Source organism: Triturus cristatus, chromosome 6 (genome assembly GCF_964204655.1).
Source record: "Triturus cristatus chromosome 6, aTriCri1.1, whole genome shotgun sequence".
Taxonomy (NCBI): Eukaryota; Metazoa; Chordata; class Amphibia; order Caudata; family Salamandridae; genus Triturus; species Triturus cristatus.
Genome location: NC_140589.1, coordinates 1229771889 through 1229786229, shown reverse-complemented (window position 1 = coordinate 1229786229; position 14341 = coordinate 1229771889). Strand labels below are relative to the sequence as shown.

Sequence of the window (14341 nt, the reverse complement as noted above, 5' to 3'; positions counted from 1 at the left end):
ATTACTGCTAAATCATATTCATTCCCGTGCCCTATACATTTGGGGAAGAACTCCCAAACTCCTGCCTCTTTCAAAGTATTTTGTTTTCCTTTCCATTAATTTGAGACACCGTTTTAGGTTAACAGGGCACTGGATAGGGTTTTTGGGTGTTATTTTGATAGAATTCTATATATAAACAAAGTGTACATTTATGTCTAATCCAAGTACTCCCAAAGAGAATAAAACTAGTGTAGCTATTAAATCATTGGGGCTGTTCTTAAAAAGGCTGCAAAAGAATGGTGCATATTTGGAGCAGTCCGTGAGAATGTTTGAAGACCACATTATTTTTGTCTTTTTTGAGTGCTGTAATTCTAGATCACAACCTGCCAACATGAAACGTACCAGCTTCTTACCTAAGTGAGCCGGTTATTTTAGGGAAAACCCTTTGTGTTCAGTGCCAACAAATGTAAAAGTAGTGGAAGCATCGAATACAAGTGCTGTTCTAGCCATTGAATCTTGAACATACTGTCATGTTTTGTGGACTTTTAGCCAGATTTATGGAGAACTTGGTCTTGACTTTCCTTTGATTAGTGTAATGGATACAAATTTGATATAAGAAATTTATTTCAAAAATGAGGAGCTGTTATAGTTATTTAAGTCTGCTTAGAAAGATGAACTGAATACATTTAAGGATCAGCAAAGTAAGCCAAACCAGAAAACCAGGGGTTTTAAGTGTGACTCCAAAGGGTGGCTAATAGATTGTTTAAATTGTGAAGTTTTGGTCTTGGCAGGGTTGACATAAGGACGACAGTGATTGCCTTGTGTTTGCATTGTGTCATATGCAAGTGTTGCCTGTTGTTTCAGTCCATTCCAGTATATATTAAGCTTACATCAAGATGAAAGATGAAGAGTGAAAGATGTATTTGCCATTGTAGCAGTCAAGTTGTTTGAATAGGTATTCGAGACTTTGCACTGCTTGTAGCGGAGGTAATTGCTGTAACTATACCTACTCATCTAAAGCATGAGTGGCAATGTTGGCACCAGGGCTGGACTGGGGAACCAAATGCAGCCTTGGCAAAAATGCTCAAACCATCCCCTCTCTTCCTCCTCCTTTTCTTCTTTCTCTTGAAGGCTCCGGTGTTTGATACAATTAATCTCTGAGATCTGGGTGAAGGGACAGAGGCATCTGTAGCTGCCCTTGGCATTCAAAACCGGCCTTCGCTGGCTCCAGTCCACTGGGAAAATGCCAGATGGAATAAAAGACCTGTCAGACCCTGGCTGACACTGTTTCCGTACCAGAAATCAATGCTTTTTTTTTTAAAGCTCTTGATTGGTCACGTGTCCACTGAAAGCCCAAAGAATGTGTCATTTTTATCAATAGTTCAACATATTTAATAAAGTTAGGATCAGTAGTACACAGTGGTACCCTTAAGGCTGTCATGGGCTAGGATGACAACTGGTGGACTGTAGTATGTTGGCCCACTGTTTGTTAAAAGCTAGTGTTTGGAGGTATGCCTATTAGAATGTAACACTAAGATCTGCTGAAAAGTTGACTGCTGTTAAAATTGTGGAAAAACAAGAAAGGGATTAGAAAGTCAGAATCAAGGGCAGAGGGTTGACAACTTAAATGAGTTAAGAAAACTGCAAATTTAAATATATATGGCAAAAAAACGGAGAATGGGTCAACGGAGGCAGTTAAGCCTACTATAATATTTACAAGACAGTACAAAGTATAAACAAATCACAGTCTCAACTGCTGGTACAATGGAAATCAAAAATGTCAAAAAGGACAAGTCTAGATTACTTCACTTATTACGATTACACAACACTCTACTCCCCTGCACTCTATGCCACTCCACGCTACGCCTCTCCACTTTGTCCCATTTCACTCTATGCCACTCCACTCTGACACTACTCCACTCTAGGCCACTCCACGTCACGCTATGCCACTCCACTCCACGTTATGCCACTTCTCTCCACTCCATTCCACTCCACTCTGACACTTTTCTCCACTCCACTTTACAACAAACTAGGCCACTCCAGAACACTTTACACAACTCCATTCTACCCCACTCTTTGCCACTCCACTTTACTCCTCTCTACTGTACGCCACTTCATGCTATGCTACTCCAGTCTGTGCCACTCCACTGACACTCTTTTCCACTCCATAACACTCTATTCCACTCTACTACATTCTGTGCCACTTCACCTTACGACACGCCATTCTACTTCACTCTGACACCATTCTCCATTCTAAGACACTACTCCATTCAACTCTACGATACTCTCCTCCACTCTATGCCACTTCACTTTAGGCCAGTCTATTCCATCCTATGCTGCTCCATCCTATGGCACTCCATTCTCGACAGTCCACCGTATGACACTCCATGCCGTTCTACGCCACAGTGCCACTGTACGCCACTCTACTGTACGGGACTCTAAGCCACTTTTAACACAACACCCCTCCACTCTACGACACAACACTCCACTCTATAGTGTTACACTCTACGATACTGCATGCCACTCAACTCCACTTCCTGTCACTCTGTGCCCCTCCACTCCGCGCCCCTCCACTCAACACCATGATGCTCTATGCCACAACGCTCTACTCATTTCTAGCCACAACATTTTACTCCACTCTATCCACAACACTGTACTCCACTCTAGCTACAATACTGTGCTCTACTCCAGCTACAACACTACTCTACTCTGCTCTAGCCATGCCACTCTACTCCACGAAACTCTTCTCCACTTTAGCCATGACAGTCTACTACACTATGACACTCTAATCCGCTCTACACCACGAACATCTACTCCACTCTAGCCACGAAACACTACTCTTATCACAACACTCTACTCCACTCTATGCCATGACCCTCCACAACATTCCATGCCACTCCACAACATTCCATGCCAGTCTACTTCACCCCATGCCACTCTCCTCTACGGCACTAACTTTTAGCCAAGGTGAACAGCAACCATTCTGATGTACAACATGGCTAAATCCCATTGACAAAGCCAATAGCTCTTGATAGGTGAGACCTATTGGCTTTGCCAATGCTTGTTCTCAAGAAGAGACTCTAATAATGTGCACTTTTCTCTGTCTCAGGGTGTTAAAATATTTGATGGTGTCAAGTTTTGGATGAAGACTTAGAATGCTAGATCACTGCACACTTTCCTAAATTAAATGTCGCTACTTTTAAGCATTTGCTCATCCTCCCGGGCTTGATTTGACGCTTTTGCTGTTTTTTTCTGCAAAGGCAAATGCTGCTGGACCACATTAAAGATGTTTACAAATTGCTTTTTCTAATTAAATGTTTTTACATAAAAACAGAGACAAGTAGATCCCTAGTTCACAACTGTAGTACAGGTCTTGATTCTTTGTAAACTACTTTAGTTTTGCGACTCTGCAGCCATCCAGTATTAAACTGTACCCTACTGTTGGTGCTGCATGCTGTTTGATGCTCACTAGTTCCTATCTTCATTACTTTATATGTTGTTTTGATTGTTTGTATAATACTTTATATTATAGTACTAGTCTTAGGGACGACAGGGGTGCTCAGTCAAGCATACATTTTGCAATAACTAACGTCTTGGTTTGAAATTGTTGAGTCAGGTCTGTGATGGAAACGAATAATAATAATTGCATGTTTTCTGTGTGCAATTTTATTTTTGTCTAAATACTTGTTTTGTAGTGCAGCAAAATTCTTAATGCTTGCAAGGTAGGCCTTTGCTTGGCATTTAAAAAATAAATACAGCTAACAAATATTCTAGCAGTTCATAGTGAAAGCACCCAGCATGATGGTCAGTGCTTAAAATGGCTGCCGTGAGTGTACGCTTATGGGATATAGCAACGGGAAGGTGCTATTGTTCTTCACTGTGATACGGAGGGACTGTCAATTCTCAGAAAACCAGGTGTCACCATAACCAAATTAGCTGAGGCTTCTTAAGGCATTTGCGAGAAAAAGGAATTAAAGCAAGGGGGAAAGAAAAATCCAATAAGGAGTTCAAATTTCAAAAACTGATTTCAGTAGAAAATGAAGTGTCACAAAAAACTAACATTGTCTTCTTAAGCACTCCTCATTACACAAGACCTAGTTGACCCGTAAAAATCTGAAAAGGTCAATTCACTTTACAAAAAAGGGAAATATGTTTTAGAAAGTAGTTATTCTGCTTCAGAGATAGTGGAACATTTTGAGAATCAAACTATTATGTTCTGTTACACTTTCTTGTGCCCAGGTCATCATTGTGGTCTCTGCCTCGGACAAACCCTGTTAGTTGTATTTTGATTAATGTAATAAATATCCGTGTATTCTTTCGTTAAATGTGGATAAAACATAATATACGCCTATGTTTTAATTAAACCTTTACTTTTCTTCATGTGAGGGATGAAAGCATGGAATCTGCTCTGTTTTATGCATGCAAATTTCACCAAACTCTAAAAGGTTCCTCCATAGAATTGTGTAAAACCTGTAGTTGAAGTCATTTATCTAATTTCTCTTTTGTGAAATATGTGAGTTTTCACGTTTTCAGTAGAGAAGCCAGTGATTCTGAAAAGTCGCTGCATAAACAGCTTCGTTCCTCTTTTCTTTGGTACACTGTGCACATCCTGTTCACATTGAGGAGCAGAGCCGAATCTCAGCCGAACAAAGAACAGCATGAGGCCATCATGACGTTGATTTCTCTATATTGGCTGGTATTGACTCCAAGACTGTTTTAGCTGAGCACTGTGTCCAGAAGTGGTGAAGCGTTAATCTTCTCCCAGTACCTTCAATCTTGTTATGATGATTAAGGCTCCCAGTTTTTACTGATTTTTACAAATCAATACAGACAGAAATAATTTGTTTTCTTGTCTATTTATTTTTAAATAAGGAAATCTACAGAAAATAGGTTTTCTTGTAGACTATTCTCACTATTGTCAATCTTGTGTGCTAGAGCAATACTTACGCACTAGATCAGCACCTATTCACACTGACAGGTAGGGGAGCTAAAATAAAATGGAAAACGATTTCCTTATGAAGCTTAAATACCTACAACTGTATAGCTGCTTAAGCTGATCTATAATGCAAATTATTTAATATGACTGGATTGTATGGTAAATGGCTAACACGACCAAAAACAAATATGGATAAATACAGACTGAAAAGTCAAAAAAATAAGTACCATAAAACCAGGAGCCCTAATTATGATCAAGGTTCCCTGCTATCTGTTTTTACTGACTTTTACAAATAAATACAGATGGAAAAAACATTTATTTTACTGTCTGTATTTTTAAATGTGGATAAAAACTGATATTTATTGGCTCATTTGAGTGATTCTAAATGTCAGTCATGCCTGCCAGACCAATAGCTGTGCAGATTGACAGTTAAGGGGGTTAAATCAGTAGGGAATTTTAGTTCAGAAGCTAATATGCACAAAGTTGATACTAAAATAAATAACCCAAATCTTTCACATTGGTGTAACGTACGTAGGTGTTCATATCAGTAACACTGGTCAGGCATTGAAGCATGTGTGCACATTTTATCAGTTAAATAAATGTGAAAATATGCTAATTTCATCTTCATTTTTCGACAAAACGCTAAATAAATATGGATGAATACAGATAATATTAGCAACAACTAAATATGGGTAAATACTGACGGTAATGTCAAACAAATACAAAACATTAAACCGGAAACCCTAATTATGATTTTCCCTCGTTTTGCAGGCATGTAGGCGTTAACCAAAAATGTGTTCATGGTCAGACTGTCCTGATTCTGGATAGGCCTAAGTGAAATTTCAAATCGAACCAAAGTGTAATTATTGTATTTTTAACAAACATTCCTTAAGAAATTAGTGGATATGGTACAGGCTGGGTGTCTTTCTGTGTGCATCCTTTTTGATTTTTACTATGCATGTGAAGGAGATGTCGAGGCGGGTGCCTTCCTGCTGCTCTATTATTTTATGGCGCATCTACAACATTTCTGCCGCACACAGAGCTCACACGGCCTTGTAGCTCGCCTCCTTACAGTTTTATTTAGCATGCTTGGGGCAAGCCCTGCTCCTTAACTCTTTTTCTCTTTCATTGGATTTGAAAGGCTTGAGAAATTCAGCGGATGTGTGCCTGTCAAGTTCTTTAGTCCACAAGACTTGGAATTGTGGCGACGTCGTGTGCAGCAGGGTTCATGTATTCTCGCTTGCCAGTGTGTCTTTTGTCCTCGCCTGCATGTTTAAAGTCATTATTAACAATAAGGACTGTCGCGTATTCATCCTTGCCCTTCCCTCCGACCTTTCTTCCCAGTAGGAAAACTTGCACTTGAAGGCTGTTTATAAAGTGGGTGGGTGGGTCCAATGGCAGCCTCATTAGTTTTCTATTCAGCTTGCATTGGTCGCTATTGTATCGAATGGCAAGTGCTTCCTGTGAGGTCAAAGAGGTGCATATCCTGGTACTGTATGGTGTGCTCTCTGTAAGGAGACTTGCAGGCCCTGAGAAAGCCAAAGCATTCAAAAGTTAGTTTTGCCTTTCATAAAGTTTACATTTGCAAAAAATGTGTGTTGCACCATGTAAAGTGCGACATGCCTTGCTCTGTCCGATTGTTCGTGTATTCATTGTCCATGCTTTATTGCATATCTTATAGGGTGCTGGTCGACCACCACTTCTAGTCTTTATTATGATGAGAAACGTTTTTGTCAAGCAAGCACATTTTATAAAACGTTTGGAAAAATGTTTTGAGTTTTGGTAACATTTCTTTGTTCCAGATTTTTTTTTTTTAATGTAAGTATTTTTAAGTTTCTTCTCCGCAGAGAACTCCACAAGGAGTTGTAAACATACATTATTATAACAGGAGAGGTGGGGATGAGAGCCAGGGGCAACAAACCAATATGGTGAAATTGTGGATGTTGAATTCCAGGTTGCAGCTGATCTTTCAGCAAAGTTGATTTGAAATGATAAATTTGAAGACTAAACTAAGAGACCTATAGAATCTCCGGTACAAGGTGCAGTTTCCTTCTTCTGGACTATGAGCTCTGCTGGTTGATTGAGATGAGCGGCTTTCATATTTTCGACTGTATGCACGCATGTAGTTCGGGTGGATATACAAATGTGCTGCACATAAAAGCATGTTTGCCCTTTGAGGCTCACATACTCTGTACTTTCGTCAATCCCTTTGACCCTCGTTCTGGCTACACCACAGATAACACATTGAAGATCATCAGCTTTCTGATCAGTTGTTGGAGGTGGACGAGGGGTAGCCATCGATCTAAGTGGATGGGCTTTGGGTTTGGTTGTCGTCGCTTTCTCAGAACACTGATTCTTGTTGTGATTCATTGGTTTCTGCTGTTTTTTTGTCAAAACATTTTCAAGGCTTTTTTCTAGTGTATACAGCTTGTAGCACTTGTTACAGTGATAAAACATTGATCCTCTTCACCCATCGGTTTCAATCTGTTTTTAAATTCGTCTTGACATATTTCTGCAGTATCTCAAACTCTCTTCTGTCCAGCTGTAGTTGATGTTAGCTTTTCTTTCAGATTAGTTGTTTGGCATATGACACATTTTTCTTTGTTGAAGGAGTCCTTAGATTTTGTAGTTAGCAACATTCTGTCAGGAGGTAAAGATCCTCTGCTCCCACCTGCTTCGCTCATGTTTGCAAATTTGAATCAACGGAAAACCTGAAACAAAAGCAATATTAAAATAATTTGCCAATCTGATGGCTAAACACATCAATATAGAGCTGCCATTCTGGAAAAAGGCAGAAGGGGTGTCATGAGGAATTAATTTTGGTCTCTATAAGACTACTTGACTCCCAAAACCTGTGTTTTCACACCAAAATGAAGTATATAGGTCTCATGGTGCCTGAAATATGACATCATCACTGCAACACATTCGCCATTTTTAAAAATGTTGTGTAGAAAAATTTGGCCTGGATTAGCAATGTCTACCCAAGCTAAATTACTTCTCTAATGATACAAAAACATAAATCAAAAATGAAAATCTCAGAACAATTTTTTTTTTTTTTTTTTTACGGCGGTGTATCAAGGGACCAGGACTAAAATATACGATGTACATAAAACTTGAAGTAAGAAACCGTGCTTGACAGGCTACTTACCTCTCCCAAATGTAATGCAGTCCTCAAGCAATGCAAACATTATTCCTAAAGCAAGTTATTTTCCTGTAGCATTCTCAACTATAACTACAGAGTTGTAATTTTTACTTTGTCAGCTTGCCTCAAAGCCTGTTTGCAACTTGAGTGCATGTGTGGCATCTGCATTCTAGTTGGCATATCTGGTTATATTTAGGGATTTGCCGATCAGCGTACTGGTCTCATCCTTCATGCATTAACTTGATACAAATAGGGCAACGCTGTTGTTTGTGCTCTGCTTTGAACAGCAGTAAGAGGCTAGGATGGGATTGTGTATCGTTTGTGTGTTTTTCTTCAGCAGTGCTGCTGACCTAGTTTGCTAGAGTCCGTCGGATTCAGCCACGTGTGTTTGAAATTGCTCCAGAAAACACCTTTCTACTATGGAAACAACGTGGTGCACTGATTAACGTAAGCAATTATCGTAATGACATCTTGTGTGCGTTTAAAAAATGGCCTCCAGTCCACTGCACGGCGGCTCTGTGACCCCCGCTGCATGATTGCCCCTCTTTTGAGGTTTCACAGTTCCTCATGTTCCACCCAGGCAAGTGCTTTGAGATGCTTTTTAGTAAAAATTTAATATAATAAATCTTACGCTGTCATTTTTATTGTACTGGGCCCGCTTCAATGAAGGCTGTGTAATTTTCCAGGACAGGAACTTTGTTTCCTCCAAACAGCAGCTGGTGATAGCAACATGAGCACAGAAATGCTGTGCAGTGGCGCCTCTTAATTTACTGAATGCATTCTTTCAGTAAACTAATGAATGTTTGGGTGTAGGTAATTCACTGACTAGAAACAAATTGAGTTTTTTTCACCAATGTGACGTAAACAAAAAATGTATAAAGAAAAAATGCAAATGAAATGCCTGCCTATTTCATACTTAGAAGAGGTTTGGACCAGTCTACTTCATTGATCTACATTGACTAAGGATTGAGTTTTGTGGGCAGCCAGAACTCCTGGAGTGGGCATAAGAGAACTTTAAGATTGGGATATATGACTGGTGCCGTCCAGAAACGCTTCTGCTGGCTGTCTTTTGGAAACCACTTGATTGGTCTGTTCTCATAGTGTTCACATTTTGCTGCCACCCACCTTAGTTTACTCACCAGGGCATGAGTCAGCCCACTTCAGCCATACCCTCATTCTGCTGTGAGTTTAGTCATTTTTTTCTGATCACATGTGTACGTCGGTATAAGTCAAGCCCCATTCACTGCCAGGGCTGCTTTGTCAATACGTTTCTTTTGTTTGTTTTTAAGGTCCTGGTTACAGACAACTTTAGCTATCTGTAGAGAACATATATTTGAAGAGGGCTTTGGTTCAGCCCATTGCCCCTGATTGGACGGCTTTGTTGTCTATCTCATGTGTCTGATCTGATTCGATGGCTTTCCTCCCTTTTATTGTGTTTGTCCCAACCAGGAGTATATCAGTCTCGCAGTGGTATGATTGGATGAGCTTTATCCTTCTGCTTCAAAGTCAATTATACATTTTCTTTCCTTACTTAATGGGGCTTTTCTTTTGTTTTTAAAGGATTGGCGTAAGAAAAGACCTAAACTCAAGCAAGAGACTAAACTTACACAGGCGAGTCTGACACGCATGCTCATCTTCAATGAAGTAGTTTAACGTGTCTTGGGTGATGTAATATGTTAGGTCATAAGCAGTGAATGACTTGGACGTGAGTTATTGTTGGCTCACTTAACAATCACTTGAGAATGTCAATGTCTTTTGTTTTTTAAACGCTAGTACTTAGTTCATTTTAGCAACTAACTACAGCATCATTTTAGCCCTTGTTTTTTCAGTGTATTTCTGGGTTTTATTTTAATTTAAGTTACGATCTTATTGTCATACCTAACTGTAACCTTTTTTTTCCATTGAATATCTGTTTAAAAAAAAAAAAAAATTAGCATACTCAAAGTTGTGGATATACCCAAGCAATGGATATGCCCCCTTGCTGAGCACGACCTTTGGCTGTGTGCAGTAGCGGGTTGGCTCTACATGGCCTTCAACCGTTCACGGGTGTGGGGGGGGGGTAGCTTGGATCGGTGTCCAGCCCACTACAGGCAGCCAACACCCTACTGCACACAACTTATGGCCAGCACCATGCTATAGGATCTGGTCTAAACAAAGGCATCTCATTTAAAACAAGCATTTACAATGCAATGGTCTCGGCATTGTTAAAGTTAGAGCTATTGGCATTGCTTATGACATTATTTTTGTTTATATTTTTGTTTTTAAAACATTTAAAGAAACGGCATTGTTATTTACAATGTCAATAGCTTAATCACTCAAATGGGAGACCTATTGCATTTTCACCCACACACAGAGCCACCCACCCACACAGAGCCACCCACCCACACAGAGCCACCCACCCACACAGAGCCTGAGGTTGGTATCCCGCTGGATCAGAATCAGGAGTCTAAATCTCGTTTAAACGTGAGCTCTAAACCTAGCAGAAATACACAGCCAAGGTAATAAATGTCCTGGGTGGTATTACCATTGTATGCTGCTTCATGGTGGAAAACTAGAGCCGTTGTTGACACATTGGTCACTAGTGCCCTAGTAAATAGATGTGGCAGTGTCTCCAAGCATACACCAGGGAAAATAGCAGTGTTGTAACATAAAATTATGCCCCCCTCCCTCCAGATTGTGAAGAGGGAGGAGACACTTAGTCTCCCACGTCGCTTTGATATTCATTGGTTTTAAGATGAATGGGACCCCTGAAGGGCTGCCGCCTTACCTACAGCGCTGCCTTACGCCCAGGGCCCACCTTCAGCATGAGTGAGCTGAGCCCAGGCCGGCAAATATTCTGAGGGCCTCAGCAGGGAACTGCCTGACGTAATGCTATGCAAACACCAGCTTGTCCACCCCACCTGGTTTCAATTGAGTCCCATTAAATAATTAGTAATCATCCCTTAATGTACCTCAGCATTATTGTTAGCACCCCATCAACCCCCTGCCCTCCTCCCATCTTCCTCACACCTGCCCTCATAAACACATTTTTGTTTCCTCCCAGGGCGCTGTCCAGGTCAATCCAGGGTAAGACCGGCCCGGGGAAACAGCAAGGTTAACTGTACAAGACTCCTTATTAATAAGTAGGGACACTAGAAGCATGTGATAGTGCCATATAAACTGCATATTTTTACAACAAAAATGTTCTTTCGAGCTCAAATGGTTAAAAAATTTGTAAAAATGCAGCGACATGTGTTGAGACGCAGTGGAAGGACCTTTGCAAAGGTTGACTGCTCATCTTTCTGTAGCTTATTGCTATAGTTGGATGTTAAACTGGTACTAATGAGGTACAGTGTTTACACGTTTAAAAATGACTAAATCCTTAATACTATCACAAAATATTTTGCTTTTTCTTGCCGTATAATTCACTTAACCCTACCGCATAATTCCAGTGGCCCCATTAATAGGGTATGCCTCTCTCCGTGCGTCATTCACTAGACGACTCTGAGGCAAGACCACAGTTGTGTTGGTAGGCCTTCAAAGTGTTTGACCTCGTAGAGTAGCCTAACTGATCAATGAAATAAATGCATCTGCTAAAAACTGAACCTGCTTGGAAACGAACTAACTTCAGCATTGACAGCTACCATTGACATATTTGCCACTTGATTGGCTGGTGGTCACATTAATTGAGCTTAAAACATTCATCCATTTAGAATATCGTTATACGCGAGGCTGACCCTTAAACTCCCTTCACGCGCAGGCTCCAATGCAGGAGCGCACGTAGGCCTCTTCTTTATCGGCTCCGATAACAACTGACGTGTAACCCCGGCCTTCCTTCGGGAATCCTGCTTCTCCGAACCAACTATTTACAGAATGGCGCCTGGAAGGCAGGCGGAGCTGGGATTGCAATTTCGGACAGTTGTGGCGCAGCTGCCTTCTTCCCTCGTGCTCCTTCGGAGATGCAGATTCAGCCTCGGGCATTCGTACCCTGCACCGCAGGGGTAAGAGGGGGCGGGGGTGGCTACTACCCCTGAAAGGCCAACACAGGCCCAGAGCTGAGGGAGAAAAGAGTGGACCTGGTTGAATCAACTGGTGGATAATTGATCACACTTATAAAGGGTGGCTCTACGAATTAAATCACTGGTCTCCCAAAGAGGCCAAAAAGTTAGAATGGCTATGTGAATTCGATATTTGCAGACACCCCAAGAATGTACAATAAATGAAATAATGCAAATGCTTGCTAATTTTATAATAAATCAATAATGTGTGGCTTGTAAAAATAGATGGGCGCGTGTGTGTGGCACGTCATTCGTGGCACAGGGCAGGCTCAGCTTCTGTTCTAAAAAATCAAAACAAACCCCTACATAGAAGATTTCAAACGTTAACGAGCACACAATTCCGCTATTGTTTCTACGAGTGCAGTAATTTACAAAAAACAGACAAAGGAATGGGCAGTGCTATTGCATCGCTTGTATTATGTATGTATTCCTGCCGTTTCCCGCCTTCTCGATACTGCCTCCTAAAATACAACTATCTTCTGAGATTCTGGAGCATAAGAGGCGCCGAGGAGGGATGCAGTAGAGACCCAATCATTAAATCTCTGAACACTTAAGAAAGAAAAGGAATGCAAATACTCCCCAGGGGGCGTTTTAAATGCAAATGTTGTTCCGCACACGAAGGAATCTGCAGAGAATTTCGATCTTTGAACGAAGAGGAGACACGGCCCGGCTCCTGCAGGGAAATTTCTGTGGAGATGGGGCTGAACACAGACCGCTCGAGGTAGGTTAGGGTTCTGAGATCAGCACAGTCACTGCACGCAGACATTCCATCCCTATTAAGAACACGCTACAAAAAAACCTTGCCTACCGAAAAATGTCATGGACCTCGCCACGTTAGGTGTCCTGACAAATTCCACGCTCAATGCAGCTGCCAGCAGCTTAGCACCCAGCAAAGGCAGCGCAGGAAAGACCCCTCCCCCACACAAGCGAAGCGTGAGGCCCAGCCTGAACTTGGGGGTGGGGGCAGGGTTGGGCGGAGGACCCTGCACATGCCTTGTTTAAAATATTTTAATTCTCCAACTGCCTAACTGCGTACAGCACACAACCTCACTGAGATGTACTCCGGTTGGTGTGCTGGTGACAGAAAAGCGGGAGGGCATTTGTATAGTGCACACACGAAATCTGAAGAAAAGGCACCAAGGATGCGTGCGCGGTCTAAACAACCTCCCATTGCTGAGCAGCCAAGACCTGCCTAATGGAACGGCGGACAGTTTTTTTAGTGGAAAAGCATCCTCGAATGTTTGAACAGATGCTGAGGACCCTCTGCACCCTCAGTGAAAGACCCCTCTAGTTCTCACCTTCGTTTAACAGCGACCGGTTCGATGCCTTTCACAAGCAGCAGCAGAAGAAACAGACACCGCCTCCCACAACGGAACTGCAGGCAAACACCCGCCCCTCTCCACAGAAGGGGTCATAAAGAGAGCACTGCACCGATTGGTTCTAAAACCTGTCAATCAAACCTAAAAAAAACAACAATCACGGTAAGACCCTTCCCCGATTCGTTCCAAAAATAACGTAAACAATGTGACACGATACTTTGTGCGTGATTAATGGAGGCATGTAAAATTTAATTTTAAAAATGAAGGGGGTAAAAAGCCCTAATGCGTTTATGTGTTCGCAGAAGGAGCGCCGCACCGACCCAGAACAGCTGGTGAATAGTAATTACACACCCGGTGCAGGCGTCAGCGCGAGACTTTACCATGGCAACAGCGGTCCAATAGAATGCCCCCAAAGAGGTCTCCACGGGAGCCGACAGCAGGGGGAGAGGACAGGCACACGACTGCCTTTCTGCGAGGCTGCGTCCTTTTCGGATTCGGGGGCGTGTTTTGCTGTTGTCTCCTCCCTGAGACTTCTCGCAAAAAACACGCCCCCCGATCCGAAAAAGACGGGGCTTCAACGGAGTGACTGGACCTCTTCTCCAGTGGCTGGCCAGCATTTAAGAGGCCAGCCAATGGAGAACAGGATAGAAGAGGGGCGGGTGCAAGCCCCTCTTCTAAATAACATTAAATCTCCGGACTTCCGGTCTGCCGACCGGATGGTCCCGAGACCTAAACAAAAAACATTTTTGGTAATGTGGTAGCTCACTGTGGTCCTCGCTGGGTTTCAGGTGCTGTTACCTTGGTTCTGGGGTTGGGTGCATGGTTTTGCCTCTATCCAGGCTGTGCGCCAACTCCCCACGGGTGCCCAACACCCAGCAGTCGACCTTCCGACTTTTATGTATGGCCATTGGCCATGTGCTGCAGGGGG

General features: G+C 42.1%; 1 protein-coding gene across 2 annotated transcripts in view; it reads left to right on the top strand.

Annotated features, from left to right (window-relative positions):
* TULP4 (TUB like protein 4) overlaps positions 1-14341 on the top strand; it is a 787154-nt gene that overhangs the window by 41215 nt on the left and 731598 nt on the right. Inside the window, exon 2 of one of the 2 annotated variants that reach the window (XM_085612156.1) lies at positions 9618-9668. The exons of the other annotated variant lie outside the window; for it this stretch is intronic. The gene's annotated coding sequence lies outside the window, so the exon portion shown is untranslated. The remainder of the gene's footprint in view (positions 1-9617; positions 9669-14341) is intronic. 2 annotated transcript variants of the gene reach the window in all.